General features: G+C 37.9%; 1 protein-coding gene and 1 pseudogene across 12 annotated transcripts in view; both read left to right on the top strand.

The window, feature by feature from the left end:
* The window catches only part of MAGI2 (membrane associated guanylate kinase, WW and PDZ domain containing 2), a 1,233,836-nt gene that overhangs the window by 877,468 nt on the left and 331,598 nt on the right, over positions 1-24,770 (top strand). The window lies entirely within an intron of this gene.
* On the top strand, positions 18,118-18,586 carry LOC308245807 (U1 small nuclear ribonucleoprotein C-like; annotated as a pseudogene). The gene has a single exon. The product of its transcript is annotated as a U1 small nuclear ribonucleoprotein C-like (transcript).

Here is a 24,770-nt window from a genome sequence, read left to right as displayed (position 1 = left end):
AAAGGAAAAAAAATTCATTTAAACCTTTGTAGGTTGAGTTTAACAAGGCAGATAATGCAGTTTTTTTTTTATCTCCCAGTGTGGCTTCAGGTTTCATTATGAATGGAATATTCCTGAGTATGTTCTTAAACTTTATTTTGTTTTTATTTCTCAAGAGAACAGTTGTTTGTTCTAATGGTCCTACCACTTTTTAAATTTACATATTTTTTTATTTGAAGCACTCGCCAAATTTTTCAGTTCATAGAGTAATTCTTTACTCCTTGTTCCTCACTTCCTGCCAAGAACCGTTAGTGTGTACTGTTTGGTAATTGCCACTGTTAAGCTCTCTGAAGGGCCTTTATTCGAGTGTTAGATTTAGTGATTCTAGTTACTGTTGTTCTGGTAGCAATAAAAAGGCAAATGATGAGCAGGCTTTCAACAAACAGTCCTTTATTAGGACCAAAACTGCCCTGGACTAACTCCACCCTAAATTGCTGTGGCGTACAACTATAGAAACTCAAAAAGGTTTGAATAATAACAGGAACTCCAAAATAACAAAACAGCTAGTGTATACCAGTGTCCTCTGGCATCACCATCCAGTGAGGACAAATTAGGTCACCTCAACATCAATGCCTGCTTATATTTGACTGTCTAATCAGTAGAACTCAACCTCCTTTCTGAAACCTTCCCACAAGTGTTTCTGAGACGCTAGATATAATGTGGTCTGTCAGTGTTAGTCACTATGCAAGTTCTGCTCAGTTTTTCCTATGCTACTTGCGTGTCCCTTATCAATGTCATCTACTCATGAACTTCCATGAGGCATCCTTGCCACACCCTTTTCTGATATTGTATATCACACTGCTAATTTCTTTCCCTATTCTCAAAGCTGCCAGTCTCCCAAAGTTAACGTGTATTTTGATTCTCTGTAAAGGTTGAGAAAATGGTTAGATCTCCTGGACCTTCTTCCTTCAAAAGGCAGGAATGCTCAATCCCAGAGAATTGCATTTTTCCTAAAATTAGTTCTTTCAGCTTCTCTTCTTAACCCTTCTCTCCTTGATGACTTTTAAGTAGATAAAAAATTTGGATGGATGTAAATGCCAAGATGTTACCTGCATTCCAATCTCTATTTTCCTTATTAGCCTGGTGTCTCCTTACACACATATACAGATACACTCTTACATACATACACCTTCCCTCCTACACACACACACACACACAAATAAAACTATAGTATTACATAGAGCAAAATGAACATAGAGCAAAAGATTCCCAGAAGGATTACCCAACAGTTTCTAGAACAGTCTAGAATTCAGCCGTCCTCAAACTACGTCCCGCGGGCCACATGCGGCCTACTGAGGACATTTATCCAGCCCGCCGGGTGCCGCTGCCTGTCCTGCTTAGCAGCCAATTCGTCCCGGGCCCGCAGTGCGCATAGGAATTTGTTCATAGTTTTTTTTTTTAACTATAGTCCGGCCCTCCAATGGTCTGAGGGACAGTGAACTGGCCCCCTGTTTAAAAAGTTTGAGGACCCCTGGTCTAGATCTTAGTATGGGCTCAGCAAAAACATCTCTCCTCATTAGCATTTCACCAAGGTTCCCCTTGGCAAACAAAATATTTCTCTTTGTAGTTAATAAAAAAGAGTTTATCATTGTTAGAATTCTCATTAATGCTAAAAGTAATCTGACATCTCTTTAAAAATTAGAGGGTAGGCCCAAGACACTAGCACTTGAATTTTTAAAATGCAAATACATACATGGGAGTATTGCACATGCACTAATTCAGCTTTTAGAAATTCCAGGCTGATCAATATTTACTGAGATTATGCATAGCCTAATTACTATCTGTAATGAACTTTCTAATTTTAAGGCAAATTACCCTTTGGGGGTGGATATGAAGAGGGTATTCTTTTCAGATCTCCTGCTTATTGCAATTTTCAAACCTTACATGCTGTTTGTCAGTAAAGATAGAGATGATATTATTACACTAGAGGCCCGGTACATGAAATTCATGCACAGAGGGGGGTTCCTCAACCCAGCCTGCACCCTCTCCAATCTGTGACCCCTGGCTCCTACCCACTTGGCTGCCTGATCACCCCTAACCCCTCTGCCTGCCAGCCTGATCGTCCCTACCTTGCTCCCCTGCCGGCCTGATCTCACCCCCAACTGCCCTCCTCTGCCTGCCTGATCTTGCCCCAAACTGCCCTCCCCTGCCTGCCTGATTGCCCCTAATTGCCTCTGCTTTAGCCCCCACCACCATGGCTTTGTCCAGAAGGAAGTCAGACATCTGGAGGATGGCTGGTCGACCCAGTCTAATTAGCATATTACCCTTTTATTAGTATAGATAGATTATATAGGAGAGAATTGCTTAAATGGGGAGAGGGGAGCCTTTTTTAGCAGGAGGAGATGCTCTTGGCAGGCAAAAACACATAATCCCTATATCTGAACTGATAGCCAGCCATATGCACTGTACTACCAAACCAGTCATTAAAAAATTGAATCACTTTCTTACACCTTATACCAAATAGCTGATGCCCTTAAAACCCCTCCTCAGCCCCCACCTTAAGTTCTGCCTTCGCAGTTCACCCAGATTAGGTTCTGACTGGTCAGTTTTTATGCCAGTCAGCGTCAAAAGCCCCGCCTCCTAGGCAGCCATTGGCTCCTTGCACTTCACCCAGATTTGGTTCTGATTAGTCGGTTTCTATGCCAGTCAGCATCTCCAGGCCTGATCATAGAGGCGAAGCTGATCAGCAGCCACCCCATGCTGCTGGCGAGTGGGCTGACCTGCTGACCCAGGGGTGGGCAAACTTTTTTACTTGAGGGCCACAATGGGTTCTTAAACTGGACTGGAGGGCTGGAACAAAAGCATGGATGGAGTGTTTGTGTGAACTAATATAAATTCAAAGTAAAGGAGTGGAGGGGAGAGCAAGAGAACCCTCCGCTCTTTCGGCTCCGCGGGCCGGATAGAACAGCCGAATGGGCCGGATCTGGCCCGCAGGCCGTAGTTTGCCCACGGCTGTGCTGACCTCTGGGAGAGAGAGAGAGGCTTGGCTGCTGGCAAGGCCTGGAGAGAGAAGCACAGCCTGGTGTTCAGTCAAGCCTTTGGTCGTTTTGGATGTTACGACCCTGGCTCTTTATATATATAGATCAACTACTACTAGTCCACTCTTCCTATTACTACTACCTTTATTTCCTCTCATTTACTATGTACCAGGATTTATGCTTAGCACAATCCACACAATGCTTTGAAATAGATTGTATTTGCACTTTCCAGATGAGAATATAAGAGGCTGGTATACACAGCACCATCTAGTTCTATGCTGTCCAATATGGTAGCCACTATCAACATGTGGTTATTTATATTTTAATAAAATAGCTCATTTTCTCATTTGCACTGGCCATATTTCACATTCTTAAGAACCACATGTGTTGGTGGCTATTATATTGGACTGTACAGATAGAAATATTACAGAACATTTCTATCATCATAGAAAGTTCTATTGAACAGTTCTGTCTCATCATTGTTATAGATGTTCTCCTTTCAGTTGACAGCATCAGCGTGCTGAGTTCTCCTGCCACATTCACCTTCTAGTGCCCTTCCATCCTGCTACCCAATCCCAACAAATGTTAGCATGCCTTTATCTGGTGCTGACTATATCTTCTTTTGATAAGTTCCATAATGTATTTGGTTATTGCTTAGCAAGAAAACAAGGAATTTTAACCATTCTTTAACTTGCTTCAGTGGTGTTCTACTTATGCTCTGTTATTCTGTTGCTCTTTCTTTCTGCATTTTCATTAAATTTTATTTCAGGGTGAATCATAGTGTAATCTTTTAGAAGACATTTTAAACAGCAGTTAAGCGCACCACGTGCTGTGCCAACCATGCCCCTAACTCTAAGGTCGTCAAACACACAAAAGTGACAACGGCTGCCTTGATGACAGTGATTAAAATTTGCCATTTATGGCAAAACACATCCCAAATTCAGAGCTTTTTACGTGTGAAAAGAAAAATCATGTTAGAATTGATAAAATGTAAAAGCTTTGAATCTAAACTCTACTGAAGTCTGCATGACTATAGACAATTTATCCAACCTCTTCAAGTCAGTTTCCTATCAATAAAGCACAGTAATGTCCTCCCTACAGGATAATTGTGATATCCAAATAAAAAAAAATACATGTAAATGGCCTATTCTCCAATAATTCATAGTCTAGGATGGAAAAAAACACATGAAAATAAATAATATATTGTAGAATAGTAAGTATTATAGTGACTAAGTGAACTGCAGCTGTGGTACCAAGGAAAGAGCAACAATAAACTTTTGAAGGTAGATATTAAGGCAGCTGGGGAAGATTATCAGAAAGGTCTATGAATGTGGTTTTCTTACCCCTCCTTCAATCATGTGTGAATGTGTCAGAGCATAGTCAATGAATGATTATGTTAGGAAATTGGTTTATTTTTATGGATTGTCCAGAGCAAGAATGGATCATTTCAGTTGGCTTCAAAAGAAAATGACAACCTTTAAGTATATTACTCTCAGGAAGTAGAACAATGGATAGCAAAATCTTCACTCCACCCTTCCCACAAAGCAACTATATTTAGTTACCTGAAATAATAAAGAATGAATTTATTCTTCTTGATTTTATCTCTTCTTTTTATTGGGATTTTTCTCTTTCTCTCTCTCTCTCTCTTTTTTTTTTTTTTTTTTTTTTTTTTGGCAAGTAAAATGAGGATGTATTGGTTGATTTTCACTAACCACTGTCAAATGCTTTATATCTATTACCTCATTTAATCCTCACAAGTTTAAAATTATTTCAGGGGACAAAAATGTATTTAGAATATGCCTCTCTAAGTCATGCCTAATATAACTTAGAAGACCTACAGAAATATCCCATTCTTTTTTACCATACAAGTCCTAGAATAAAATGGTTTGATATAAATAATTTATATTGTCTGAATCATTTAATTAAAATGTCAACAGTTATTGTCTGTGTCATCTTGCCTCCCTCCCTCATCCTACTCTACCCCCACATAATGACATTGCCTGTGGGAATCTTCTGCTTCTTTTCTTAGAATTTCACCATCTACTCCTCATTGTTGCAACATATTCACTTTACATCAGACCATGTTACAGCTTGTCAAAAAACCCTTAAAGTTACTGCTTCAGACATTTGTTTGCTCTCCCATGTTGTCCCACTCCTGCATCTCCAGCTGATATCTATGCTTACTCTTACCCAAGATGCAGACAGCCTTTTTTTGTCTATTCTTCTCTCCAGCTCTGGGAGGCCCACCTTCCACCCACCCTCCTCCTCCCATCAGTAGCCCTGCCTCCCAGAAATCCCTGCACATCTTGGTACCTCAATACCTCATCAACATGCAAAGTATTAGACCATGTCCTAACCCCAAAGGATTAAACATTGAAATATTAAAGCTAACAGCATTTAAACTTCACTTTTATCATTGTGAGAGTAATTGTGGCCCATGTTCAAAGTCTTACAGAATATCTAACTAAATGTCCTCAGACCTTTAAAATCACTACCACCACCACTGACAGATCTGCTCACTCCCATTTGTGAGACAGAGGATTTCTTATGGTGTACTAGAGGCCCAGTGCATGAAATTTGTGCACAGGGGGTCGTGTCCCTCAGCCCAGCCTGCACCCTCTCCAATCTGGGACCCCTCAGGGTATGTCCGACTGCTGGTTTAGGCCCGATTCCACCGAGCCTAAACCAGCAGTCGGACATCCCTCTCACAATACAGGACTGCTGTTTGATATCAATATTAATCTCTCTCACTCGCCTGCTTGCCTGCCTGATTGCCCCTAACCACTCTGCCTGCCAGTCTGATCACCCCCTAACCACTCCCCTGCCGGCCTGATCATCCCCAACTTCCCTCCCCTGCTGGCCCAATCATCTCCAACTGCCCTCCCTTGCCAGCCCAATAGCCCCCAACTGCCTTCCCCTGTGGGGCTGAGGGGACTGGGGGACAACAGCTGGATGAGGCAGGGCTGAGGGGACTGGGGGACTGAGGCTGGATGAGGTGGGGCTGAGGGGACTGGATGCCACCATCTTGTGGCTGTGGGTGCTGCCATCTTGTGAGAGCATGGCAGTCAATTAGCATATTCCCTCTTTATTAGATAGGATGGTACTACTTTGGGGGTCCTTGGCCACTTTCCAGAACTGCTTCTTTCTTTCCATTTTATAACTTAGAGTCAGAAAATGGAAGCAGAGGAAATATATTTCATGCTAAAGTACATAATATTTCTTTCATAGAACAAGCCTTATTACTTTGAACTTGGGGCCTTGTATTTTAGCATTTAGTGCATACATTTACTTCCTACAGAAAGAATTGTTCTGACAACTTCTCTACTTGATATATTTTATATTCTGAGCTAGTATAATAATGTCTTTATTTCATTTTTAAGTATTTTATAAACCTTTTTTAAAATCCTCATCCCAAGGATATGGTTTTACTGATGCGAGAGAGAGAGAGAAGAACCTCAGTTGGTTGCCTTCTATGCACAACCCAACTGGGATTGAACCCACAACCTAGGTATGTGCCCTGACCGGGAATCTAACCTGCAACCTTTTGGTACTAGGTTTACTGGTTAATAATGCGGGTTTTTTTCAATAGATGGAGTTACACATGTGTTGATATATATATGCGATTTGATATGTATGCTATTTTGTTGTATTGACAACAAGCTTCAAAACTTCATATGTCAAATTTGCTGAAGGTGTTAGCATCATAGATATTTTTACACTTAAAAATGTCAAATTTCGTGCCAAAAAAAAAAGCATTTGCAGGAAGTTTTAATTCATTACTTTATTTTGAAGAAAAGTGCTGCTGAATACTTCGGGAAACTTATGGTGAACATACTCCATCTCAAGATACTTGTGAACGCTGGTTTAAACGCTTTAAAAGTGATGAATTCGATGTGAAAGACAAAGACACCCAGGTCAACCGAAAAAGTTTGAAGACCAACAGTTACAAGCATTATTGGATGAAGATGCGTGTCAAACTCAAAAACAACTTGCGGAAAGATTAAACATTGCTCAGCAAACAATTTCCGATCATTTACAAGCAATGGGAAAGATTTTAAAGGAAGGAAAATGGGAGCCACATCAACTGAACGAAAGACAAATGGAAAACTGAAAAGTCATCAGTAAAATGTTGCTTCAATGGCACGAAAGAAAGTCTTTTTTGCATTGAATTGTGACTGGCGATGAAAAGTGGATTTATTTTGAGAATCCCAAATGCACAAAATCATGGGTTGACCCAGGTCAGCCATCAACATCGACTGCAAGGCCAAATCACTTCGGAAAGAAGACAATGCTCTGCGTTTGGTGGGATCAGGGAGCTATGGTGTATTATGAGCTTCTAAAACCAGGTGAAACTGTTAATACTGATTGCTACCGACAACAAATAATCAATTTAAACCATACTTTGATCATGAAATGACAAGAATGTTCCAGAAGACATGGCAAAGTAATTTTGCTTCATGATGTCACACCATCACACACTGCAAAACCAGTTAAAGACATGTTAAAAGATCTTGCCTGGGAAGTATTAACCCACCCGCTGTATTCACCAGGCCTTGCTCCTTCAGATTACCACTTGTTCTGTTCGATGGTACACGCACTTTCTGAGCAGCACTTCAAAACGTACGAAGAAGTGGAAAATTGGGTCTCTGAATGGTTTGCCTCAAAACAAGAAAAGTTCTATTGGGACAGTATCCACAAATTACCTGAAACATTGGGAAATGTGTAGCTAGTGATGGACATTACCTTGAATAAAGCACTTCTGATATTTCTCTTGACATTATCGTGTTTTCTTTGATTACAAAATCCGCATTATTAACCGGTACACCTAGTGTATGGGATGATGCTCCAACCAACCGAGCTACCCAGCCAGGGCTTTATGAGGCTTTTAAAATATAGTTTGCCTGTAGTGCACCCTATTCCTATACCTTCTCTCTGACCTGTGTTCTACCAGCAGTTCATTTAAATGGAATTAAGGTCAGTGAGAATTTATACAGTTCTCTGGGTCTTGAGATTCCTTGCTTACTATAAAATAAATGAACATTATGAAGGTATAATTTAATATTATTCTTTTATAACATTAGCTGCAAAGTTGGAAATGTGGCATAGTCTTTAAATGAAACCTTAAAATAATTTCTAGGTGAATATGAATGAAAGCATTAGATAATTTTTAAAAGATTGGTAGGTAGTTTCATGTTTTCCTAAGCTGGACTTTTTAATAAAATCTGTTATTGTATAGCTTCATCCCTGTGTCACTTAGGTTAAATCAGGGCATGTACTTTTCAGATAATAGAATCCATGAAATCTCATTATTTAAATGTCTAAAATAATTATCAGGTGGAATTTCTGAAGAGATATCTTGCTAACTCCTAGTATTAACCTATTTGTGTATTTTGCACTTGAGTACTATTAAAAGAATACTTAAACAGCATTATTTTAAACAATTGTCCAACCTATTTAACCTTTTTTTCTGCAGTTGTATGCAGGTCACTTTCGTGCCAAATGTGGGGCTGCAGGGCTGAGTCTGCCCAAATTCCATAAATAACAAGTAGAATATATTTCTACCTTTTCTATGCTAAAGGGAAAAAATGTGTGTGTGTGTTGTGTGGACACACATACATATACATGCTATGAGTAAATGGATGCATGTTTTCAGAAGAAAAACTTTTATATCTATTGCTTCTCTTTTAGTCTTTTAAAATTAGACGTTAATAGATTTTTCTTATTAATAAAAATAATACATATTTTATTTATTTTTTGCTCTATCCCTTTTAAGTGCCAAACCTTGACACTATTTGTTTTTGTTTTAACTATAGAGTTATGACTTTATTATGTACTTTCACTGTCTTTTGCTTATAACTCTAGTATAACATTTACTTTGTTTTGCTGTTTTATTGTTTGTTTGTTTTAGTTTTTTTTCTTTATTGATTAAGCAGTGGTTCTCAACCTTTCTAATGCCGTGACCCTTTAATACAGTTTCTCATGTTGTGGTGACCCCCAACCATAAAATTATTTTCGTTGCTACTTCATAACTGTAATTTTGCTACTGTTATGAATCGTAATGTAAATATCTGTGTTTTCCAATGGTCTTAGGCTCTACAGCAGCGGTTCTCAACCTGCGTCGCGACCCACAGGTTGAGAACCACTAGCAGGGTCACCTAAGACCATCGGAAAACACAGATACTTACATTACGATTCATAACAGTAGCAAAATTACAGTTATGAAGTAGCAATGAAAATAATTTTATGCTTGGGGGTCACCACAATATGAGGAACTGTATTAAAGGGTCACAGCATTATAAAGGTTGAGAACCACTGGATTAAGGTATTACATATGTGTCCTTACCCCCCCATTGCCCCCCACCCCCCACTCATGCCTTCACCCCCTGGTGTCTGTGTCCATTGGTTAGGCTTATATGCATGCATACAAGACCTTTGGTTGAGCTCTCCCCTTTACCCCCACCCTCCCCTACCTTCCGTCTAAGGTCTGACCCAGAAGCATCAAACAGACTGTCAAAATAATACATATTTTATATGAACCAGGAGGTCACAGTTCAATTCCCCTTCAAGGCAAATGACTGGGTTGTGGGCTAGATCCCCACTGTGGGTCATGCAGGAGGCAGCCGATCAATGATTCTCTCTCATCATTGATGTTTTATCTATCACTCCCTCTCCCTTCCTCTCTGAAACCAATAAAAAGTCTAGAAAGAAACCAACCACTACTGAAATGCCAACCTTGCAACCAAATGCATACTATTCTTGCAAACTTTGTAACACCATAGGGATTAAAACTAGATAGCCCAATGTTAGATGACAATTTCAAATACATAAGTTGGAGAAAAGAACACACACACACACACACACACACACACATACACACACACACAATTGTATTAAGCACTGTGCTATAGTTCTCAACAAATGCACAGTAGTGGTAGAGATAGGTATATGAAAAAATAACTTTAATATAGTAGAATCTTCATAATAAAACAAGCCATAGGATAAGAGGCAATAATTCTGTTGAATATGGGGAAGACTGGTATCAGGTAGAGAAGAAGGGAACATTTGTGGATCTTGAGGATGAAGAGAACTCAGCGAGACTAGGCAGGAAGCACAATGAAAATGGCACTCTAAAACATGTTATCTAGGAAGGAAGGCAGGAGAAAATGAAGGGAAGGAATGTGTTATACCTACTTACCTATACTTACAACCTACTATGTATTATACTTATCTTGATCTTGTGCTATTAGGATTATTGTCCCATTTATTATAGATGAGGGAATATTCATATATCTTAAATTCCATCAAATTTAAAATAAACTACTATAATATCTGTTCCTTTCATTGATTTATTCTGAAATAAATTTCACCTGTTAAAAGAAGTAGAAGTGTAAGTGCATGAATAATATCTTCTTTTAGTTAAAAGTTAATCAAGAAGTCTGAAAGGATAAAAACAAGTGATTAACTTATTCTGAATATATGTTACAACAAAAAAAAGCATAAAAATATGCACATAGAAAGACTGTCTAAAAAGATAAAGAAGTGGGCAAAGGACATGACAGTTATTTCAACAACAATGCAAAAGAATTTAAATACCTAATAAACATGTAAAAACATTTAAAGGAGCTATTATCAAAGAAATGTAAATTAAAATACAGAGAGATTTAATTTTCATTTGCAAAGAGTCGAAAAATTGCAGTCCTCAATACCTATGGCAAGGTCAAGGTTGCAGCTGCATATTGATGATTCCGGACTGCTTGGGGGTTAATCTGTCCTCCCACATTATTTTCCCATACCATAGATCCATCCTAAAATATACTGGTTTTTATGGTTGCTTTTTAGTCTCTAGGAAATTTTGTTACTATTCCTTGAAAAGACTGAAAGCACCCTGGGGTTTCATAATACTAAGGCTCCTTCCTTAGAGTTAGAAATCAGTTATTTTTTAAATGAATAGAAATTAGAAATCATTCTAGATGGAATCTGACTCGGGAATAGCCATGTAAGAATTTATAGTTATAAGATAAATATGCTTAAGAAAAAAGAAATCTGCTTTTCTTGGTCTCATGCTCTGGTTTACATTTGACTATGACTAATAAAAATAGGGCCCTTAGAAAGCAATGACTCACATCTTGCTAGGCAATAGGACATCATGGAGATTGATGAGATTGTTATTTGGGAGAGTGAGGAAAACAACATACATCAACTTAAATTTTGTTTCACTAAACCAGAGGAATACCCAGAAGACTATTTCAACATAAATTCTCAATAATTTATTTCTGCTACCAAAACTATTTCTTTCAATTATGTATGGTTGATGATGTAATGTGTCACTCCCAAACTAAAAATAGCCTGTTAGATCCAGATCTCATCACTGGCTAAATGTACCTCAAACTATGCTACTCATCAAATATTGCCCACAGAATTTTAGTCTAGTCTGACTAATTTAAGTAATCCCCATCCACGAACCTAACTGTCTCTAGAGCATTCTTTTTCTTTTATTAAGAACCTAGAGGCCTGGTGCACAAATTCATGCATGGGAGGGGTCCCTCGCCCTGGCCGGCGATTGGGGCAATTATGGCAATTGGGGTGATTGGGGCCAGCCTGGGGGAGGGACGATGGGAGGTTGGCCAGCCTCAGGATGTTGGCCAGCTTCAGGAGGTTGGCTATGGGAGCACACTGACTACCAGGGAGCAGCACCTGTGTTGAGCGTCTGCCCCGTGGTGGTAAGGGCGTGTCATAGTGACTGGTCATAATGGTGGCTTAGGCTTTTATATATATAAAGTGTGCAAATAAAAACACAATAAGATTTGGTCTGATTTAGATTGGGGTGTGTTTTTTAATTCCACTCCATTTTTACAGCCCTGATAGCAACTGATTAAAAAGTCAGATCGGAACACTAAATAACTAATTTTAGTTTAATAAGACTGAAGACATATTATAATCAATTTTACGAAGATGATTTGGGCTGAATTTAGTTAAAATGAGTGAAGTAAGTAGATAATGGAGTATTTATCTTTTTGGAAGAGAAAGCTAGGTGGGGAGGCTTTCAGCTGCTGCAGAGAAGTTTTAACTAGGAAGCCTCCAGTCACAACGGACCATTATGTTTCTAATTGCCCTTATTAACAGAAGAAAGAGGAACACAAAATTTACTCTGGAGAATCTTAGGTATCCTGCTGTTTTTAAATAAGCTAAGTGGTATTGGTCAATATGTTTTAAATTTACAAGTTGGGTTTTATCAGCAGAAGAACAATGATGTCAGAAAACTGAGCAAACCAAATATTTAAAAGAAAAAATGACAAACTAATTGTGTTCCTAAATGGTGTGTGTGTGTGTGTGTGTGTGTGTGTGTGTGTGTGTGTATTCTTTTTTCCCTCCTGCCCCCCCTTAAAAGTTCTGGATTTGAAACACCTACTTATCTAATTAACAATAATAAAAATTTGTTCATGTGTTTTTGTTTTTAGCCAATGGGAAGACTATGGCTTTTTTTTTTTTTTTTGTAAGCTCTATTGGCGCAAGCAGTGCTTCTTCTGAGACTATCAATACTTAGCATTCTGCATTCTGTAGTTGAAATCTTGTGATGCTCAAAAACATTCTCCTGCATTTCACAGCATATATCGGGAAGATTTCTCCACTTGGCAGAAGAATGTATCAAATTTTCCAAACTTGAACGTTCTTAATATTTCAGTGTGTGTGTGTGTGTGTATGTGTGTGTGTGTTTAGAATAAAGAGTGGGAGAGTATTTCTCATTGAATTATTCCTTGGTATTATCCAATTATTTGCATTTTCATATTTTACAGTCTGATTATTTTTGTTCTTTAATGCATCTATCATTCACTACCTCTGTCATGGATACCTATTTCAGTTCCATTTATTCTAAATCTCTCTTTTTTTTTAAGTATTTTACTGGTTTAAAAGTGCCTGGAAAATACTGCCTGATATAAAGAGAGTAAATTATTTAAAACAATGAGAAAACAGATCAGTCCATTATCAAATAAAAATTGCACCAGAGTTAACAGTTGAACAGGTAAGGAAGACTTTATTCAAGACTATTGCAATATGGGAGTGAAATTGAACTCAACTCCCCTGAAACAAAAAGCAGGAAGGTTTTTAAATGCTGAGGTTATTTAATGGGAAATACTGAAGGACTTTGGAGATTCATGAAGGGGCAGTTTGGTCAAAGTAGTTAGGCCATTTCTGTTTGTTAATGGACAGTTGTCAAAGTTAGACTCCTACCTTCCCACAGAGACTGGGAAATATAGCTGGTATCTTTCTTGATGATTGCGCTTCAAAAGATAACTCCCAGGACCTTGAGAAAGACATTCCATGATTGTGGAAGATTTATATCTCAAAGAGGCAGATGAAGAATTTACCGTTGCAAGTTTCTAAAGTAGATGTTCTAAGAAAAAGGTCAGGTGCCCATCGTCAGGGAGAAGCCTTTCTAAAACTTAAGCTGAGGGGAATTTTAAGGCCATCTCAGTCACCAGATAAACAAGAGATGGTAAACTAGTAATTAACAAGAGACTTCTAGACAGTCCATAATATGAAGCAGCTACATCGAGAGAGAAATCAGGTTCAGATGTGCAACCTCCATGAGCATCCTCCAGACCAGACCTGAAATCAGCAGTAGTGCATCATCAAGTCATGTCGGGTTGTCAAGGGTTCTCATCACACCGGAGTCAACTGAGTCAACACTGCTGTTTCAGCTTCTGACTCTGATTGTGATTTACTTGATTCGGTTTGACATTTCTTTGAAAAATCTTCTACCTGATTATAGCATGTAGATAGCCAATTTCTACTCTTGGAATTTTCCCACATAGCACACACACTTACACATACAATTCAGTTTCATGGAGAATTTATACCTTCCTTTTTTCCTCTCTGATATGTCATTAGACCCTTACATTCTATAAACAATGTTTAATTTTTAGCTTATGATGCTACCCAATGTTGTTACCAGCAGTAAATATAATAACCCCAGTCCTCTATAAATTAGAAATAGAAGAGGACAGAAAATTATACAGGGTGGGGGAAAGTAGGTTTACAGTTGTTCTTATGAAAATAATACAACAATTAATAAATAATAATACAAGAATAAACTCTGTTTTGTGCACTCACGATTGTAAACCTACCTTTGCCCCACCCTGTATTTACCCTCTATGTATTTTGTAAGGCTTCTTAATATTTGGAAACTTACCTGGAACTGGATGGAACCCCTTTCCTGGTAGGAGATATAAGTGTGACCATTTTTAGTCTTTTACATAGACATGAAGTCATGTGAGAGGTGAAACTGAATCCTTACCTTATTGATTTTTATATCTCAACCTTAAAGTTGGTTGGTAAATGTTCAAAAAATGTTAGTCTTGTTTCAGTGCCTGAACCCTATCCAAGGTTTCTGTGAGCTCCTGGGGGGTTATATTTTTGAGGTCCACCTTAGCTCCAAGTTCCTGACCACCAACTCTTGATCTCACTCGCAACACTTAAAAAACATTTTAATAATGTACTAATGTCTTTAACCTGAAGTCAAAACTTCTGGGTAAGGGTAATGCCTTAGGCCAACCCAGATATGGAACTCAACCCTTATTCCTTGATCATCCTTGAAACCTCTCACAAAAACAAATTACCAAGCAAAAAGTTAACAAACTTTATTAATGTTTTGGGCAGTGTGTGTGCATGTGTGTGTGTCTGTGTGTGCGCGCACACGTGCACCTGTATGTGCAGAAATTTAAAATATATTAGACTTTTTTTTCAATTACTTTAGTGACCTTGACATCAGTTTGTTTTCATAGGCTCAATCCTCATTTGCCTCTTCTTTCCTTAAATTTGTGTTAATTCCTCATGCAAAGCAGTTTAGCTTTCCCTTGTTTATGGTCTTTTATAAAAGTAAAGCTTCTAAGACCTGACTTTTTACAACTAGACAGAGTTATCAAGCTATTTTTCTGAATATAAACATTCTCATGAAAAACATTTGTCAGCTTTTCAAATAACCATTTCCATCTATCTTCACCATTTCATATTCTAGAGTTATCAGGATGTGGAATGTCATACTCAACATGCTCCAAGCTCACATCAAGTTAATTGTGCCTAAAAGTTGAATTGCTAAATAGGAAACTAATGGAAAATATTTGTCATCTATTTAGGGTATCTCTTTGCCCAGTACTGAGCTAATCAAGAAACATAATTAATAGAGCTCTCTCTTCTCAGGCCAGGAACAGAGATTTAACCCTATGTTCTTTTCTTTCCTGCCTCAGTCCCATCAGCATCAGATCATTCTTTCATTTCAACATAGTTCCCTAACATTTTTATATTTCTCACATTCATTCATCCATTAATTCCTTCATTCAGAAAGAGACTATTTATTTGTATCAATATAACATAGAGCTCAAGTGGAGCTTAGATCAAGTAAATCAGAAAATAAATAGTAAAATTGCATATGGTACAAAATGCTAATAAAATAAAGTTAGGGTATTAGGTAGAAGAGGGAAGATGGTAGCTCTTTTAGATGGCATGGTCAGACCCTCTAGAGAAGCATGGGATAGTTGAGGAGACTTGAATGATAAAGAGCCTTTATGAACATATGTAAGGAATAATATACCAGGTAATGAAAAAGGTAGAGGTAAAAGTCCTAACATGGGACTTGGCTTGAAACATTCAGGGAATAGAAAGGGGCGGGGGGGGGGGGGGGGGAGAATACAAAACAAAACATTGTGGCTAAAATATAGAGAACAGAGAAGAGAATGGTAAGACATAAAGTTAGAGAGGTTTGAAGGAATGAAATGGTAGATCCTGGTATAGAATTTGGATTTTTTCTAAATCATACTGAAAGATATTTTTTAAATGGGTCTGATTTTATCTAACTTGTCCTTTTTTAAAATCACTTTGCTGTGTGGAGATTATATTTATATTGGTTGTCTTAAAACTTACCTTAAAGAGTCATCTTAAAACTATGGTGCACTCTCTTCAAATTGTCTTTCAGACAAATGTATTAAATTTATGTATTTTGAGCACGTACTATGTTCCTGGCACTGGGCTAGACCTGGAGATTCAACAATGACAAGGAAGTGAATCCCATACCCAAAAACACACAGCTTCCTAGAAAAAGATTTTGTTCTGTTTACTGTAGACAATTAATATTCTCCATATTCTTTGCATTCTTATTAGAATCAGTATGACCTTCCATGACCTTCTTTTATGGATCATGGATTTTTAGACCTAAACTATATTCCTCCAACCACTTTATGCAAAATAAAGGTTTAAGAATGTATTTGCATTTTCATCTTATTCTTGGAATTCTTTTCAATTTCATGATAAGTTGTCCGAGTTCTTTTTAGTAGGAAAACTGAATTCATAGTATGGAATAGAAAAATATAGCACCTATACAAAACTTCCTTTCTGTAGAGTGGCATTCCAAGTTAATTCAAGGCTGGGTATATATTAATTAAACTAGGAAAATATTTGTAGTACCGGATCACAAAACAGAGTTTCTGTGTTAGGTCATTTCTATCTCATCTCCGTATTGAACTGCAAATATGCAGAGAGTAAAATTGCCTCACAGACTGCAGTCAAATGCCTGATTATTTGTGAATGCTTCTTGACCTTGAGGAGCTAAGTGATCAACATGAGGGAATTCTTTGGGTACAACACAGGGAAAGAAGCCAAACAAACAAATAAATAAAAAGCTCAGGGAAACACCAATTTTCTGTTGAGACTGAATCCCAATAAGCATGAAGCTGGGGCTTTCTCTGTGTTTTTGACCATTTGTCTTGCTTCCTATCTTTCCTTCTCTTTTCATTGGGCTTTAAAAAATTTTAAGGATTTTTCTCAGTCTATCTCACACCCTGTTGTGCCCTCTATTTTATCTGTACTTTTGTTTTTGTTTCCTATTCCATTTTCCCCATCATACAAGAGATACATGCATTAAACAAGAGTCACTAAAGGACTGGGTCTGTGAAAAATCTATTTTGAAGTTGGAGGAAAAGGCAAGGCATATTGTTTTCCCTTGGGGCACAATGCTGCTCAAAAAAATTGTTTTCCTCCTTTGAAAGAATTAACATGTTGACCATTGAGCATTTTGGAAACAATTGTATATTGTGTCTTACAGATCCAGCTTCTTCATAAACCAAGCGCTGGTTAATGGCAATACTTAGACCTTTTCTCATCTTTGTAAAAAGAACTGTTTATGGATGATAACATGTGGTTATAGAAATCCTTCAGATTTCATAAGGAATATGTGCTCCTTTCATTCCTACAACAGTACATATCAAAGACTTATTTTAAGCAAAGCCTAAGTCCCCATAGTACTCCCTGTCAAATGGTAGAGAAAGATGAGAAAATCACTATTATACTACAAATGATAAGGGTTGTGACATTTGAACCAGGGGTTATGGAAGTATTGTCATGGTTACCTTGCTAAGAATGATGGTCAGGAAACCCTTTCAAGAAGGCTGACCCTGAGCTGAGCCATAGGGACAGGTAGAATTTAGCCAGGAACGGGAGGGGAGAAGCAGGTTCCAGGCAGAAGAAACAGCATATGCAAAAGGCAGGAGTCAAGGACTGTGGTAAAGTCTGAACGTGAACAAAAGTCTGAGCACAAAAGGTTTATACGGGAAAAGAGATGCACTTGGTAAGATGTGATCATGGCAGATCATGTTAGATCCTGTGTGCCACTCTAAGAGGTTTACTTTCCTTAAAAGGCACCCAAGGATTTCTGGTAGGGGAAAATGAATGAATGGGTTTGCATTTGTTGAATATTCACTCTAGTAGTATGGAATGGGATTGGAAGGTACAGGCAAAGAGAATAATTAGGAAACAATTGAAAAACTCCAGATAAGAAGTGATGAGATTTTGGCTGTAGTCCTAGGAATAGAGGAGAGAGGAATTATTTGAGAGATGATTAAGGGAGGAATACAGGACTTCTTGAATAATTAGAAGAAGGAGGAAGAAATTTGTGGTGGCTGTCAGGTTTCCAGTTTTGGCATCTGGCAGCTCTAATGCTAATCGTTGAGACAGAACAAATTGATGGAAAACCTGTTGGGGGAAAGACTATGGTTCAGTCTCAGCCATGTTGATATTGAGGTCCTGATTATAAGGCTGCATGCTGAGCAACATGCCCAAGTTTCATTGTGGCTACTGGGATACATACCTCACCCATGACTCTCCATCTGTGAGAAAGACACACTGCAGTGGTAGGAAACACAAAAAGAATGTGAAAGACTGCTATCAGAAGTGGATTGAAGAGTAAGCTCAGAGCCGGATTAACAAAATAACTGCAGCATTTCAGCAAGGAAAGATATCTCCTACTCCCCCCTACTCCATTCTTTGCTCCTTCTCCTGCAAGGGGCAGTGATGGTACCCCCTGCCCTGGTTTGAAGCCAACACCCTATATGAGACACCCTCCCATGATGCCAGTGATGGGCCCTCCTCCTCGTGGGATGATGCCCATGGGACCTACTCCCAGAATGAGGCCACCTATGGGAGGGCACATGCTAATGATGCCTGGGCCTCCAGTGATGAGACCTCCCACCCATCCCATGATAGTGCCCAATTGGCTAGGAATGACTCTCCCAGACAGATAAGGGGAACCTCTCCTCTTTATATTACCTGTTCCAGTTCACCAGAAGATCAGGGTGCTGCAACTCTGGGAGTTTTTGAACAGCATGACAAGGAGGACTCACTCTCTCTTCCTACCAAAGAGAGAATAGTTTTAGAGGGGAATAACGGGACCAAAATAAAAAGCAATTTTCATTTGTGTTGTGAAATGTGAAAATGAAATTGCCAACTCTTTTAGTTTCAAAAAAGACAATGAAAACAACAATTAACCTGATTCTCATATAAAGTCAAAAATTATAGTGACTCATTAAAGGTTTATTCCTTTCCTCTACATGAAAATATTTTACTTTAAAAAAATCATTTATGTTTACTATCACTTCCCCAGCTTAGTCTATTCTCTGAAGAAATGTCACACTTGCAGACTTGATATTCACATGTTCCATAAACACTTTATTATTAATCCTTTAGGGTATATACTTGCAAATATTTTGTTTCTCTGTTTCATTCCTTAAGAAATGTCATGCTCATATTACTGCAAACAGAGTAGTGAAGAAAGAACGGAATAGCAAGCCCTGGCCAGGTGGCTCAGTTGATTGGAGCATTTTCCAATCAGCAAATGTTGTGAGTTTGATTCCTAGTCAGAGCACATACCTAGGTTATAGGTTCAAACCCCCATTGGAGCCTGTATGAGAGGTAACTGATCAATGTTTCTCTCATGTCAACACTTCTCTCTATTTCTTTCTCTCTCTCACCACCTCCTTCCTCTCTCTTTATAATCCATGAACATATCCTCCGATGAGAATAAAAAGAATGGAATAGCAATATCTTGCTAGTTATCAAATCTGTCAATTCTTCCTTGTCAGTGTTTCTTACGTTTGTCCTTTCCTCACTTTACCTATCATCATTTTCTCAAAATAGGATCCTGTCGCTTCACTTCTTAGCCTGGGATACTTTTACCAGAGTTCTTAATTACCTACAACAAAAATGGATTCTGCTTGATTTATGCAGAAAATAAGTTTATTGAAAGGCTATTGGGTAGTTTACAGAATCACATGGGAGCACGCTTGAAAAATAAGAAAAACCAAAGGGAATGAGTTTCAGGGTCATCCCACAAGCATAGGTCAAGGAAGACCCTCACTGCTCACTCTGGCCAAGCTGCCACGGCTGCCACCAAAACTAGTTGTGGCAGTCTCTTCCACCACTGGAATAAATTCTTCACCGTTGCTGCTGCTCTGCCTCACTAACTCCAGATTCAAAATCCCAGGTGGTTGTGTCTGATTGCCAAATCCTGGATTGAAAGTATGTCCATGCCCTATTTTCCAAGTTTCCAGGGAAGGCAAGTATCTGGGCTTTTCCACTTCTGTAGTTGGATGTAGCACCCTCCCACTAACACTCACGTTGTGGAAAATTCTCCAAATATAGGAAAGAGAGTCCAAATCAGGGCAGCCACAGAAATGTAGGAGTCCTCCCGAATAACCAGCTTACCTCCTAGTTCTGATCATTCATGTTTCTATTTTATTTTAAGCACTGTTCTGGGCATGTGCTATGTACTCATGGTGCAGATATCAAGAATGCAAGCACCTGATTAAGCCTTTCCCAAAACATATCTATTATTATATTTGACACGGTAATAGTTTCCAACAACTTAAAACTCTTCAACATAGTATTCAAAAATATCCTATCAATTGATCTCTCTTACATATACTGTCTTTTTTCTTATTATTTTTTAACATAAATTCTCTTCTCCAACTAGGATAATTATCTTCCAATTTATATATATTACTATGCTCATTTTCTGCAAAATTCCTGATCCATCCACCTATTTCTCCCAAGCCCATGACTGAACTCATTTTATTTCTTCTCCAAGTAGCACCCCAATTCTGTTCTTTGGCTCCTTCATGATTCCAAATGAGAATCATGAAATTAAAGGCATGCTTACTGTGAAATCATACAATATTTCTGAACACTAAGTCATACCTGCACCTTGTTTTATAAACACTCTTTATGGATCTATTTCTTTTTTAAAATGTAGATATTTTTACCTCTCCAATTGGATTGTAAATGACTCAAGGATCTTAACTGCTTAGTGTATCTCCTCTGCCATAGCAATCACGTTAAATACAGAGTCTATTCCATGTGTCTGTGGAATAGCTGAGCAGTCGCCTGGCCAGCTTCAACTCTCACCACACACTTTCAAAGAATTTGGGATCCTGGAGCCCATTCTTCTGAAACTTGCTTTGTTTTGTTCTCTCCCACAATCTCTAACTTTAGGTAAATCCTAGTCATCATTCCCCAAATGTACAAATTTCATATTACAGTGGGAACCAGGCAAGGATGACTGGGCACAAATTAACTATCATTATTAGAAATTACCTGAAGCAAGTGTCCAGGTGATACCAACAGTGTCATCTTCATAGAGGAAAGATGACATTATTAAAAAATCGAAAAAGTTAATTTCCATACTACATCACATAATATTTTTATGCTTTGCAAAGTTAAAACTGAAAAGAAATGGCTTTCATTTAAGAATCTGATTATTTTGTCATTGTCACAGAATGACATTAATTGGGTACTAAATTTGCAATATGCCTTTGTGAATGCAAACAAATGTGTCCTCTGTAAATTAAGGAGAAAAACAGATGCCTGTTTCTCACACAAAGTTCCTTTCTGATGTTGTCAGAGCAGTACTTTTTCAGAGAAGGAGTTTGGGCAGATGGCATTATAATTCAAATAAAATGAAATAGCTTCCAAGTGCATCCATATTATCTTCCCCTGTGAATGCCAAAAGAATTTTTAAAGTTTCTAATGTATCTGAGTGTCCTCATAAATATAACCTGTTATTAAATAAATTCTAAAGATTACAGTATGACTCTAATGTTAGCTGAGCTATCTTTCCAAATCAGATATTGGGAAATATCTGCAATATGTCCAACAATATCTATTGCACAACAAGGAAATGCAATATAAAAGGACTTGAAGATTATTGGACTCATTCTCCTAAAGAGCAATGTGGAAATTATGTCAAATTTCTGGAGACATTCATCAGAAAGGATAAAGGCACAGGTGGCCAGGTCTTTCATGCATGTGACTCTTCAGATTTTCTTACTAATATTTAGAACATTGGGAATCCTGAGAAAGGACAGTCTAGAAAGTAACCCCATCTCCCAATGTCATCAGAAATAACTCAAGTTGTGACATCTGGCAAATGATTTAACAGCAGTTAAATAATATCCTTCTCATAGAGTTGTTTTGAGTATCAAATGAAATGATTTATGTAAGGCACTCAGCACAGTGCCTGATACATAGCATCAATACTTTAGTATTTCTATGGTGCTACATAACTGAAGTGGGGGTAGGAAGGGGTATCACTTTTATAACTTTGCCTATGAAAAATTGAAAGGATAACACCCTATGTATGTTGGGTTGGGAACATAAATAGCATTTATTGCAATTGAATGCCAAATTTTTTCTATGTAAACTCCCATCAGTAAGAAGAATTGCCAGGTAAATATTGAATCTTATTTTACAACATAACTCAAGGGAAACTTCTCTATAAAGCATTTACTGTCGTCTTCAATCCTCACCATAAATGGCCATTCCTTTATTAGGGCACCTTTGTGTACTTCTACCATGGTATGTCCCCAGTTATTGAATTTCTTTTATTTACACATCTCCTTTACACAGAAAATGTTTTAATTTTTAGCTCTTAGCACAGCATTCAATAAATCTTGAAGAAATGAATAATGAATTTCATATTATTCAAAGATGGAATAATAACTGAATAAAATATTTCTCACTATAGAAAAATGAAAATGAACCCAGTGACATCTGAAAATCTCTTCCTGTGATTTCTATGATTCTCTTAAATATTCTAATTGATTTGTATGTATTTTGCTGAAAAAATATGATATCGGATACTTTTGTTTATAAGAAATTTGATGTCTAATGAGAGTTTAAACTATATTGTTCTTAGAAAAAGTTTGAAATTGGAGCTCTGTCCCAGTAAATGGTATTTTTAGATTTTAAAAATAAAAGAATGAATTTGAGAGTGCCAATGTGGTGTTGTTTGTACAATTAAACTAAAAACATGGGAAAATCTTTCAAAGTATTAGCTTATCCATGTTATTGTAAAATGTAATGAAGTATCTATAATAATAAAAGCCTAATATGCTAATTAGACTGAAATACTATTGCCAAATGAACTTCTGGACAAAGCCAGAGCTGTGAGGGCCGAGCCGCTTGCAAGAATTTCATGCACTGGGCCTCTAATCCTATCTATTAAAGAAGAAATATGCTAATTGACTGTCATGCACTCACAAATATGGCGGCGCCCACAGCCAATAAGGAGGGAATATGCTAATTGACTGCCATGCCCTCAAAGATGGCGGTGCCCACAGCCACAAGATGGTGGTGCCCAGTCGCCTCAGCCCCAGTGGGGTGGCAGGCGTGTGGCACGGCCAGGCCCGCCCCCAGGTGGGCCTGGCCACTCTGTGCACCTGCCTCCGGAGTCCTCTAGTCCCCTCAGCCCCTAGCCACCCAGAGCCAGCCCGAGGCACAGGCAAGCCTTGGATGGTGACTGCCCAGCCGCCCAGGGCTGCCCGAGGCTCAGGTAACCGGGGCTGGCCAAGGCTTGCACTGCCGGCAGTGGCAGCAGCAGAGGTGTGATGGTAGTGTCACCTTCCCCTGAATGCCAGGTTGCCTCCTGCCCCTGAGGGCTCCTGGACTGTGAGAGGGGGCAGGCCAGGCTGAGGGACCCCCCTCCAGTAGTATTATAAGTCTGGTTGTTAAAAGCACACAATATCCATATGGGAAAATAAAAGCTACTAAAATTCTGTTGCCAAAAACAATGTAACTAAAACTGTAATGCCCCCCCCCCTTTTTTTTTTTTTTACTAAAAAATTTTCTTTAATCTCTATATGCTTCTCTAACACTTGTGTTAGGGCATTAACAGAGTACGAGGTTAGCTTTACGGAACACAGCCAATATCAACACACCTGAAAATATCTGAAATATTTGGCAAACACGTTCACTACAAGAATACCTAACTAAAATCTGTTAACATTTGTTTTTAAAACAAAAACAAAAAAAAAAACAACCATAAAGTAACAGCTAATGTGTTAAAGTCATAAGAAGCCAAAATTCCTTGTGCCACCCAAATCTCTATCTGAGGTTGCTCTTTAGGTGAAGATATAAGACTTTTAATCTTTCCCAGGGCCACAGTAGGTGCATGATCTCATTCATTCCTTTAACAAATAGCTGTGCTGAGTACCCAGTATCAGGTTTGGGATACAACTATGAGTAAGACATGCTTCCTGTCTTTAAGCTTCTCACCCTGAGGGAGACAAAACAGATGGTGACAGTATAGTCTTGACAACTCACTGGAAGCACCTTTCCTCAATGGTATGCCATATTCCTTCTCTCACCTTCCTTGCTGTTTGTCTTTGCTGCCCATGGAGTCCTTTTCAGTCTATCCTGTGACATCTGATCTTACTGAGTTTTCCAACTCTCACCTCTTGCTATGAAACTTCCCTGAATCACAGCAGTTTTAGAACCACCTAATTTGTATATCTATTAGTTTGCTGAGTATAATATTTTTAACACCAATAAAGCAGCTTTTTCAGTTTCTTAACCATTTATTTATTTTTCAAATAAAAACTATCCTTTTTCTAACACTGTAATTCTAAAACACAGATTTTTATCTTTTACTTTTAAGTATTATCTTTGAATAGCAATAATTGGTTGATCTTTGAGAGCAGATTTTTTTCGTCACATAAAATTTTACTAAAAGATAAATGTTACCATATCAAAGAGAATGTCCCAATGAAAATATAATTATTATCTTCATTATAGTTTTTATTCAAAGCCTATATTTGATGAGATTTTGATTTATGACCTAACAAAATAATTTTAAATGTGCTTGTTACTTTACTTTTTTCTAAAAAAAATAATGTACCATAATGTTTTTGTAAAGACTCATTTAGTTATATAATAAATAGAAAATTATAATCCAACATAATTGTTTTTGTTTTTTAAGTATTTTTAATTTTTAATTACAGTTTATGTACAATATTATATTAGTTTCAGGATACAACCCAGTGATTAGACATTTATATACTGGTGATTATAATGAAGAAGAAGGAGATGATGACAATGATGATGATGATAGAGCAACAACAACACTAGTAGTAGTAACAGTATTACCTAACATTT

Source organism: Plecotus auritus, assembly GCF_963455305.1.
Source record: "Plecotus auritus genome assembly, chromosome: 4".
In the NCBI taxonomy this organism is placed as follows: Eukaryota; Metazoa; Chordata; class Mammalia; order Chiroptera; family Vespertilionidae; genus Plecotus; species Plecotus auritus.
The sequence above is the reverse complement of the archived record's forward strand: the minus strand, read 5'-3'. Positions and strand labels throughout refer to the sequence as shown.